Raw genomic sequence first — 12,500 nt, 5'->3', positions numbered from 1 at the left:
ACGATTTTGTCATGCTAACTCCTCCAAGTCTGAAAGAATATGTCAGTGCCTTTTGCTCGGGGGATGTCTTTCAGTAATTCTCAGCTTTAAAAGCTTGCTTCGTAAGCTTCTTGTTTTGCTTACGACTCTTCGTAAACTCTGTTGCCCCTAGCAACCTACATTAATGTTACAGATAAACATAAAGTAAAATAAAAAGTGCCGTATTTTGGCATGCTTACTCAAGCATCTGAATATGGATTTGTTTGAGTAGGACTTTCATGCACTTCTTAGTTTCGAAATGGATGGCCAGAAGACTACCAGGAACAACTCGGGGTCAAAATTACAAAATCGCGGAATTATTATTATTATTATTATTATTATTATTATTATTATTATTATTATTATTATTATTAGTAGTAGTAGTAGTAGTAGTAGTAGTAGTAGTAGTAGTAGTAGTAGTATAGAGATTCATATTGACGATACACAAAATATTCTACGTTGCAGCTGGAGCATTCCGTATCATTAATTGAACAATAATGCAACACAAGAGAAATGGCTTCTGAATCATTCATCCACTCGTGACCCAAGGCTACCCGTGTGGAAACACCTTGAGTACGTGCTTGGCGGTTATGTCAAGGTTGCGTCATTCATATTGATTAGTTCCGTTTTGATAATAGGAGAGTGAAATTCTAGTAGGTCACCTTACTGGGTGGACTGATTAATTTTCAGCTGGTAGTATTTAGGTAAGAGGCACGTTAAAGACAATTGAAACTTGTTATATTATATGTGTATATATATATATATATATATATATATATATATATATATATATATATATATATATATATATATATATATATATATATATATATATATATATATTGATAGGAACCACAGGTCTCATAGGGTTCTCGGTATGTTCAGGTTCTTTTTCCCTGATTATTAACTCGTACCAGTATAATACTGGGTGGCACTCTGCCAGGTATTAAACAATTCAGGACAAAAATCTAAAAAATGATGAGGTCAAGAACACGCTAGGCGAATTAACAAAGCACATTATTACAGTGACTCAACTTAAACTACAAAGAGACTCCCCTTGAAAACTGGAACGAGGGAGGAAAAGACACACTCGCGAATCATTACACACACACAACCACCAACCGCCTAGCTAACTTTTACTCAAGATAAAGGGACAGGAATACGTAGAAGGTAGAAAAACAACAATTTCACTTGGGCGTAAATTACGCTAACACACGATAGAAGGAGAATCAGAATAGAAAATATCCTTAATCTAATTAAACTATTAACAAATACAATTACAAAACATACTTTAAACTTATACTAATCCATAACCGGAGGTATATATACGAATACACAAATAAGGCTGTTGATAAAATCGTCCCTTCATAAAAATAAGCAACTGGAGTGCTACAGTGGAGCGTCGCCCTCGAATAAAGTCCACACTCAATACTGTGTACACAGAACGTCCAAAAGAGGAAAAGGTAAAAGTTTCTAAACGCGTCAGGTAGATCTTATGCTTTTCTTTGGCGCTGGGAGGCCCCATAATGATCCCAGGGTGTTAGCAGCCTGAAGGCGAGGGCAGACGAAAGTGTACAACGCCATACTGGACACTCGGCAGGGCACAAGAGTAATGTTTGGCATAAGGGTGGGAGTGCTACCTACGACCAGAGTCAACAAATGTAGTTGCCGACACAGCACACGGCTCACAGGGTGGCAAAGTAATTTGTACCACCAGCAGGCGTCTCCAAACAAGCAAGTTCCTCATTGGGCGGGTGGGTTCCGTTCTCAGCTAGCTCTGCTGGCCGCGAGTTCGAATCTCCAACCGGCCAATGAAGAATAAGAGGAAGAATAAGCTGTAGGTCCCGCTGCTAGGTAACCAATTGGTTCTTAGCCACGTATAATAAATCTAATCCTTTGGGCCAGCCCTAGGAGAGCTGTTAATCAGTTCAGTGGTCTGGTTAAACTAAGATATACTTAACTTTTCCAAACAAGCAGAGGGGGTGCCAAGAGTGTTACAGACGTACATCTGCAGTATCTGCCTTCAGAAGCAAAAGGTGCTAAAACATCCTCTGAAGCGGTACTGTTGTACACTGGAACTGGAGGCGACATCCAAAGGCTCCAGGTCACTTGCGGGAGGAGTCGGCAGCGGGCGACAAACGGCCAGACCATCACCAACAAGCCTGAAAATAGGAACGTTCTTACACGGGTGGTGTAGCTATTAACGCAGGACAATCGTTGAGGGGAAATGAAAAAACCCAAGTCCAGCCTTCAAGAGTCAAAATGACAAACAAAAACAAAAATAACAAAACTGGACAAAACTAATAAATGTACTTAATTTAAATAAATGGGTATGAAAGAAATGAATTTTCGTTACTTTTATTACAAAATATAAATGTATAAAATATATATATATATATATATATATATATATATATATATATATATATATATATATTATATGTATATATATAATGTATGTGTTTGTGTTTTTTTGTGTGTGAGTGAATGATAATAAGTGTTCAACTTACTTTTTTAAAGTCGTATATTTGGCACTTGTAAATGGTTATTTGAATTCCCTCAAGTGTTTCATGCATTTAAATGGTTCGCGTATACTACTGTCTTGTATGAATTAATTCCCTAATAGAAGTTATTTTAATATGGTGTTTCCTTTTTTTTTATAATCCGTTTTTAACTGGATGCTAGATGTATTGTTTTAGTGCTAAGTTTGTGAAAGCTTTAGGAAAGTGTCAAAATATGTTATGGATCTCTTGAAGTAGTTTATGACATTCTGCTACCTCAAGACTTATGTAAATAAAATAGCTGGCCAGAATGTAAATATGTCCTCAGAATATCCTGGAAAACTGCTCGAGGTTTTTTCTTTGTCTTGCTTCTTGGAATTTCAGGGGAAGGTCAAATGTCATGACGATCCGTAAGGTGGATGAATTGCTCGCTCTGGTTATCGCTGGACTTTGCGATACTTGTGCCCCCGAGGGAATAATACAAATCCTTTGATTTATGTAGTTTCGAGCCACTGGTGTGCGCGCTCTCTCTCTCTCTCTCTCTCTCTCTCTCTCTCTCTCTCTCTCTCTCTCTCTCTCTCTCTCTCTCTCTCTCAGTTTTGGTTATGAAAGACTAAGAATGGTGCATATTTGATATACTCGACCTGTACGAGAATTTTCACAGAAAATGGAGAGTTGGTTTTTTATTTGGGTTGTATATTTTTATTACCTTCAACAATCACTGTGACCTGATTATTATTATTATTATTATTATTATTATTATTATTATTATTATTATTATTATTATTATTATTATTATTATTATTATTTGAAGGGAGTAGACCCTCTTTTAAACAGGTCTTATTAAAAAGGATGGCTGTATTATGCGAATTTATCTTATATAGTGTCTTTTCTATCCTCCTTATGATTCGCTTTTCAGGCTCAGCGATGTTAGTCAGTAACTGGCCGATATTCATGTTGGAAAAGGACAGTGTGCGGAATATTGGAAGTCTTTTATTAAAATATCCAATCAGAAATCGTTCGTCTGGGTTCAAGTTCTATTGTAGGTACCATGCACCGATCAAGACCCCCCTATAAATACCAACCAGAGCACCTCGTTTCTTCAGACCTTCTGCAACCACGTCCGGAGGATGACCAACGAGCTGGTCGAAACATGTCGACGGTACCTACAATAGAACCTGAACCCAGACGAACGATTTCTGATTGGATATTTTAATAAAAGACTTCCAATATTCCGCACACTGTCCTTTTCCAACATGAATATCGGCCAGTTACTGACTAACATCGCTGAGCCTGAAAAGCGAATCATAAGGAGGATAGAAAAGACACTATATAAGATAAATTCGCATAATACAGCCATCTTTTTTAATAAGACCTCTTATTATTATTATTATTATTATTATTATTATTATTATTATTATTATTATTATTATTATTATTATTATTATTATGCAGTAGTTCAACCAGTCTTGAGTCACATTTCTCGATGACCTTTGCTGTTGTGACACCAGATGATTTAATATTGAATCAATCAGTCAGTCACATTTCGTGACTCTCACCGAGCTCGTTAAAAAGATTTGCTCTTAAGTGCAAAATGAAAGTCTGAGTGAGGCAAAGGTAAAGAAGTTGGGCACTGAGGTAAGAAGGGCCAAAATAAGCTGCCAAGAACCTTGGCATCGCCTACAGTGTGCCACGCATGGCACAGGTGATCGTCCCTCAACAAAGATGGCCATAAGAATGATTAAGATGGAAGTGAGTAAAATAGTAATACTATATGAAATAAAATAGTACAGGAGTATAATGATAAAAATAGGTATTAGATGGGTTAGCTTTATTTTACAGAGCGATTTCAGCCGCAGGCCAAGATTATTCCTATCGACCGACGGGGTGGGAAATCATATAACCTTGATAGTCCGTGTCGTACAGAGGTAAAACAAAGTGAGAATGATTAAAGAAAAAGAAATGGATCGGACCATCCAAATAAAGAAAAAGAAATCGATTGGACCATCCAAATAAAGAAAAAGAAATGGACTGGACCATCCAAATAAAGAAAAAGAAATGGATTGGACCATCCAAATAAAGAAAAAGAAGTGGACAGGACCATCCAAATAAAGAAAAAGAAATGGACTGGACCATCCAAATAAAGAAAAAGAAGTGAATTGGACCATCCACATGGAGTCAATGAAAATGGCTCATATCTCTTTTTTATAATAAAAGTTTTGTCGAAAGACTTGCAAGTGATGGGAAAACTTAGTTATAGCTTGCTTTTCTAAAGTATAGAAGAGGTATTGTTTGAAATTTATTTATTTTGCCGGAAATAAGATTTTTTTCATCGCTGATAATAAAGAGTCCATCAGCAAGTTAGATTCCTATCCTATATCGGTATTGGATATTGATAACAAACATCCTGATATTTAATATATATATATATATATATATATATATATATATATATATATATATATATATATATATATATATATATATATATATATATATACACACACATACATACATTATATATACACACATATATCTATAGATTCCTTATTAAAGTGTTTATATATAATATATATATTTGTATATGACTGTGAAATATTTTCTGTTAAAATAGAATTCCATCTAACATAAGGAGTCCATAAAATCGCAAAAATGTAGAAAGTTAATGCTATATTTCAGAGATTAGATATATATATATATATATATATATATATATATATATATATATATATATATGTATATATATATTATATATGTATATATGTGTGTGTGTGTATTCCTTATTAAACAACAGATATTACAAAGTAGTTGAGATGACAGACCGCGCTATGCTTGGTTTAATATCCAGTTCAGTGGATAGATGACGTCATTGAATTTACGATGTGGCAAGTAGTAGATTCGTGTCTCGTTGAGTTTGCCTTTCAGGAAAATATGGTGATGGTTGTAATATAAACTGCAGTTCTCATGCGAGACATGCAACGTGCGAAGTGAGTTAAATCAGGGGGCATTAACCTTCCAATGATCTTGCTCCCCATCGATTGTTTTTTTACACCACGTGATGGGGGAACTTTGCATTTCTACAGTTATTTAGATGAAAATTTATTTACACTTACCATTACATCTTACAGGGATAATCTACATTTTGTTTCGTGTAAGAATTCCGTGATTTTACCATACAGCTGAAGACTCTACCGCTGAGACAGATGAAAGTTTCTGCGTATTTAGCAACATATGATTTAAAAGCCACAGTTGTGGATTTTCACTTTCAGAATTTATAAACACTTAGCTGTGATTCTGGGGGAAAAATGTGTAGTTTTGATTAGAAATGCCCCTCTTTTGGTATAGTTAAGTTCGATTGTACAGGTAGTTGGGAAATTTCGGTTATGTTTTGAAAGCCTTCTATATGATAATAATAATAATAATAATAATAATAATAATAATAATAATAATAATAATAATAATAATAATAATAATAATAACTTAATTTCATGAAAACCATATAAATATGTAATCTTTTATATATGTATATTTATGTATATGTGTATATGTAGATATATATATATATATATATATATATATATATATATATATATATATATATATATATATATATATATATATATATATATATATATATATAAAATCCTGTCAGTTCCTTGTGAGACTCTCAACTTTACATTACGTCTTTTTATCTAATTTACCTTTCTGATGAGTTTATTTTGCTGAGAGATACTATTATTTTAATAAAGAGTAATAGTACTTTACGGTGACGCAAAGCTAATAGCAAAGGCCATTAGAAGTAGCTCTGCCTTCTGGATATTACATTTTCAGGGAAGCGTTGAACCCCTTTAACCCATCTCATTTGCTCATACCTTATATCATATTGTTTCGGGTAATAGACATACAAACTATATTACAGGCGCCGATAAATCTAGCTGTCTGTCTCCCAGTAAGCACGTACTTGATTTCTTTTGTATTTTTCATTGCTATGGTTTTTGGTTTCAGTTCAGTAGCTTCTCTTTTGGAATTATCGTATGCGGCCCAGAACTGTGTAATTCCAGGACATTTCCTGTAAAGAGAACGATCATGAAATGCATAATAAACTGTATTATCTCAAGCGTTCAGTTAAATAAATCACGTTGCCATCTTTGCTTTCCTCTAGATATTTTGATCAAAGGTCGAAGATTTCTTTTACCTGAATTCAGGCATAAGAAAATTAAATATTTTGTTGCGTAGAGAAGGGACTGCAGGAAGATGAATCAGCCCTCCGCTATGCTTTCATGCGTATTACAATCATTCGCTGACAGGTGTCCCAAGTCAGCTAGGGAAACATCCTGTAGTGTCCTTGCTTGTTGAAAGATGGAGTGCGATATCCTGTGCCAGGCCACAGAAAACTGTTTTAGGGCTTGAGGTGTTCTTGTGAATTTTAACGTATTTTATTTTTATGATCTTGACAGTCAGGTGCAATACCAGAATGACTCAGAGAGAGACCTCGAGTAAATTATTAACGACGGAACGCGATGATGTAATAATGGCGAATGCACCAGCGACGTGCATCAGTTTTTGTGTTGCCAAGCACTGCTTCTTATTTTTTACTCGTACATTTAATGATAATGAGATTCTCTTGTGGTCCTCGGTATCCGCACGTGAAACCTGTTTTGTGTCACATGACTCACGTCCATATCTTTCCCGCTTTGCATTCTACGAGGTTAAGTGGGGCCCCCCAGCCCCTTTTGTCCCAAACGCTCTACCCCACCCCCCCAACCTGTCCCCAAGACACGCACACACAACCAGCGTCTCATGCCGTGTTGCAGTGCTTATTTGTGATTTTCTTTTCAACACGTTTTTTCCCCTCTTTCTGTCTCGGTTGGAATGAATCGCTTTTCCACACATTTTGAGAAAGTGTTGAATGTTACGTTTAAGGAACGTCCTTGGATTGCATAAAAATATTGTTTTTGTTCGGTGGTAAGCATGTCTTCGTTGCTGATACTAATGCTCTAATTATAAAGACTCGTGCGCATATCTAAATAATAGTTGAAAATCTTCACTAATGAAAAATTGTGTAACGGACTGGAGTTAGAGTTCTTATCTAGAATTGAAAAAGAACGCAATTTGACCATTTCCTCAAGCTTAGGAATTCAAGAGCTCATTCACTTTATATGCACCGCTCTCATTCTGTTGTTCATTTTCATATTAGTACAAATTTTTATCGACTTTCAGACCCGAAAGCCAAAAAGGGACTGAAAACACACGAGTCTATGTGCGAGAAAGTGGTAGTGTTACACACTGTCACGGCAACAAAGATGGCTTTGGAGCATAACCAAACGCAAGCTCGCGAGACCACTTAATAATTAGCTTGCTTTCACCTGCACATGAGGTGATCCTTCGATCATTCTCTAACCTTTTGAGGTGCTGGAAGTAAGCCAAGTGATGCATAGAGAGAGCGCAGTTTGTCGTCAGGACAGGTTGTGCTACAAAGCAGCAAATAGAAATGGTATTTTGATTGGGATAAAAAATATCCATGCATATATATTTGGAACAGGGCAAAATGGGGCAAATGTACTGAGAAAAATTACTCTTAATAGAATGCCCCTGTGTGAAAAGATTGTGCCACAGAAGTAACAGTTAGATTAGCCCGGCTTCAGTTTGAAAGAAGTGCAGAACGACGACTTTCTTATTTGTATTATTGTAATGGAGACTAGTACAAATGTGTAAGACGAATGGATGATTATAAGGTCACATTTAGAGAGATAGCAGTTGAGGGAAGCTGGAATTGGTCGACGCCACTGACTGAAGAAACTATAACTTTAAAGATGATTAGAAGAGGATGGGGTTTTGACCAGAAGAGAAATAAAAGGCCCGACATTTCAGCAAGAGGGCTTGAAATGCTCGGGTAAGAGTTAACCCAACTTTGATTATTATGTCCCTGTGAAAATAAAAGGTATGTTCTGTGATTGCAAGTTATCATTTATCAGCTCGAAGGAAATAGTTTTACGAAGTCTAGAGAGAGCACATCATTTTTAAGTCTTGTTGAATGTGCTTGTTTAAATAAATCAAAGGATATGCGCTTTACACCCTTAAATGGTGTTGTGAGGTGTCATTATCAGTCTTGCAATATAAATCCTGTCTTTTTTTGAGAAGTATACTGTACACGATCTATATCAAACTAATTTTTTTATTTAATTCAGTAATGCCTAAATTTTAATTTTGATTGTGTGTGTATATATATATATATATATATATATATATATATATATATATATATATATATATATATATATATATATGTATATATATATATATATATATATATATATATATATATATGTATATTTTTTTTTTTTTTTTTTTTTTTTAAGCCAGCAGAGAGCCACAGTGGCATGGGTTCGTATCCTAGGAAAAATACAAATTGCTTTGAATTCGGCATATTTTATCAAGGGAATTAAAACGTGATTTAAAATTTAAAACAGAGTATATGGCCTTGATGAAAGTGAGGGAACCAAGAGTAACATAATTCATCTTTTCCCTAAATCGTTCTGCAGCAAACTGTTTGCTTAAGAATGCCGTATACTTATAGTAAAGGGGGAAAGATCTTCCACTCTTTTGTTTAGTTGTATTGTGGCCATATTATCTGTTTACGAATATTATATAATATATATACATTTTCTATTTATATTCATTTACATGCATATATATACAGTTTCTATTTATGTACATATTATATATATTGTATATATATTCTTAATACGTGTATGTGTTTAAAAATTATGATTTTATGTACAATCACTTATTCATATATACGTAGGCAGTCATTATACTCAGATATAGGCAGGTAGAGAGAGTAACGTAGGCAGTCATTATACTCAGATATAGGCAGGTAGAGAGAGAGAGAGAGAGAGAGAGAGAGAGAGAGAGAGAGAGAGAGAGAGAGAGAGAGAGAGAGAGAGAGAGAGGTATGGTAAGAGAAATGTCATGGTTATAATAACGGGCTTCTCGTATGTCACACTGCATCCGAGCCTTTGTCTTTGTGGTTCCAAATAATTGTTTTTACCCACCTTGCAAACATGATATTTTTCGTTTTGTTGCATTGCAAGAAGAGTGTTTTCGTCATGCGATAGCTTTATTCTTTTTTTATTTGTTTTTTCCGTGCTGCACTGTAAACGTTTTTCTTTTGTTTTGTCGATGGTTCCTTGCCTTTGTAAATTGGCCTACCAAATTTAGGGGAACCAAAGCTCATGGAAAGAGTTTTAATTTTATTTGTTTTCCTCGTGTGATTCACACATACATACATATATATATATATATATATATATATATATATATATATATATATAAAGACAAAATCCATTTTCAGTATTTTCGTGATTCAGTTATACACACATACATATATATGTGTGTGAGTATATATGTATATATAATAAACAGTATATATATATTTATATATATATATATATATATATATATATATATATATATATATATATATATATATATATATATATATATATATATATATATTATATATATGTGTGTGTGTGTGTGTGTGTATGCATGTACGCGTGTTATTCGGACTTTCCATGATCTTTAATGTTAGATTTATTATTTCTGCGCAATCTAATATCGTAAAAAGCGCTCTGCATTTTTCTGAATCGTTTTACCCATGACCCTGTGAATGTCAAGTGTCGTAAAGCCACTTAAATGTTTGTAAAGCGCTGAAAAAGAGAAGGAAAAAACTTTTCACTTTTTTCGTGCTTTTGATTCCGACTTCACTTTAACGGGGTTTATAATATTCGTCAGTGTTTGTTTGTTTGTTTGTTTGTCTGTCGGAGCTTTGGTTTATTTGTCTGTCTGCCTGTTTTTCTGTCCACTTGCACAGACGGACGGTATGTGTTGAGTAATGGATGATTGTTTGTTCGTTAGTTGTTTGTGTTGGTGTAGCGGAGGAGGACGGTTGTTTGTTTGCGGTCTACCTGACTGTCTTTCTAAGGATATTGCAAAATGTTGTTGATGGATTTCAATGAGCCCTTGTGGTGGGGTTATCTCTGGACCACGGAGTTGATTAGATTTTGAGATGAATCCTGATCTGGATTTGTGTCCAGGATGGTTTTTGGTTTTGGCGGATGTATATACCATGTTGACTGATTGCCTTTTATTCTCATATTTGATAAGTCTATATTACATTCCGTACGATCGTTAAAATTTGCATTGATTTATATTCCAGGTCATTATTATTATTTCAAACTTCTCTTAAGAAGAGTATTTAAATGAATAGTAAACTCCACAATTATTTTGTTGTCCAAAAACTATATCATCTATTCAAAGAACATTCTAGACCTGTCTAATATCTCATCACGGTTGGTTTATTAGTCGGTTTTAGAGTCATGTAGCCTTATGCCAGCACGGCCTTTGCCCAGTGGCTGCCTGTAAAAGTTAAGTATACCTTAGTTTTACCAGACCACTGAGCTGATTAATAGCTCTCCTAGGACTGGCCCGAAGGATTAGACTTATTTTACGTGGCTAAGAACCAATTGGTTACTTAGCAACGGGACCTACAGCTTATTGTGGAATCCGAACCACATTATAGCGAGAAATGAATTTCTATCACCAGAAATAAATTCCTCTAACTCTTCATCAGCCGGCCGCAGGGAATTGTGGCTGCCTGTAGAAGCGGTCAATTATTATTTAGAATTATAGACGTGGTTTGAACCTTTGGGTACTTACGAACCAGGAAAGACACTCAGCACAAGGTATTGTGGATTTTCGTATTATTATTGCTCGTATTGGCTTCTTCTCCTTTCACCTTCCTCTTGCGTCTTGCTGCACTTAGTCCTTTTTGTGGTTCTGCTGTCCCCTCCTCCCCATTCTTCTTCCCCCTCCTTCCGCGGTTTCACCTGTCATCTTCGTCAGTTCCGGTCGTCACGTTTATCGTGAGCATCCTGTCCCTCCTTTCCCTGCATTTCCTTGGCTTTTTTTTTTTTTTTTTTTTTTTTTTTGGTCTTACCCTTTTTAGTTTCCTGTAAAAGAAGACTACTGTGACGGCTTTGTCTGTGCATCCGCACTTTTTCTGTCCGCCCTCAGATCTTGAAAACTACCGGGTCTGGAGAGCTGCAAATTGTTATGTTGATCATCCACCCACCAGTCATCCAGCATACCAAATTGCAGCCCTCTAGCCTCGGTAGTTTTTATTTTATTTAAGGTTAAAGTTAGCCATAATCGTACTTCTGGCACTGCTATAGGTACTAACATCACAGGCCACCACCGAACCGCGTGGCTGAGTTTCATGGGCCGCGGCTAAGAGTTTCATGGGCCGTGGCTGAGGCCACCACCGGACCGTGGCTGGGTTTCATGGATACGGCTGAAAGTTTCATACAGCATTATACACTGTACAGAAAACTGGATTGCGCCGAAGAAACTTCGGCTCATTTTGTACTTGTTTTATATTTATTTGCATTTTCAGATATCTTCATAGGGTGACAACTCTCCATCTTTTTATGCACACACACACATATATACATATGTGTGTATATATATATATATATATATATATATATATATATATATATATATATGTATGTATGTATGTATATATATATATATATATATATATATATATATATATATATATATGTATATATATATATATATATATTTTATATATATATATATATATATATATATATATATATATATATAAATAAATATATATATATATATATATATATATATATATATATATACAGTATATATATATATATATATATATATATCTATCACATTGTAGGAATCATTTCTTTTCCTTTGTCAAGAAATGTGTTTGCATAAATCTTAAGTATGATTTGCAGTTGCACTATCCTGCAAGCAAGTATATTCAGTTTATTAACCATATTACGTCATCGCCATTGATAATAGGATAAAGATGAAATATTGGGGAAACAAATATTACGAGTTGTGCGTGAGATCATTATTTCTCCTCATCTTTGA

At 34.8% G+C, this 12,500-nt stretch overlaps 1 protein-coding gene across 4 annotated transcripts in view; it reads left to right on the top strand.

The window, feature by feature from the left end:
- Lrrk (Leucine-rich repeat kinase) overlaps window positions 1–12,500 on the top strand; it is a 660,345-nt gene that overhangs the window by 100,939 nt on the left and 546,906 nt on the right. The window lies entirely within an intron of this gene.

This window comes from Macrobrachium rosenbergii, chromosome 19, assembly GCF_040412425.1.
Source record: "Macrobrachium rosenbergii isolate ZJJX-2024 chromosome 19, ASM4041242v1, whole genome shotgun sequence".
Classification (NCBI taxonomy): domain Eukaryota; kingdom Metazoa; phylum Arthropoda; class Malacostraca; order Decapoda; family Palaemonidae; genus Macrobrachium; species Macrobrachium rosenbergii.
The sequence above is the reverse complement of the archived record's forward strand: the minus strand, read 5'-3'. Positions and strand labels throughout refer to the sequence as shown.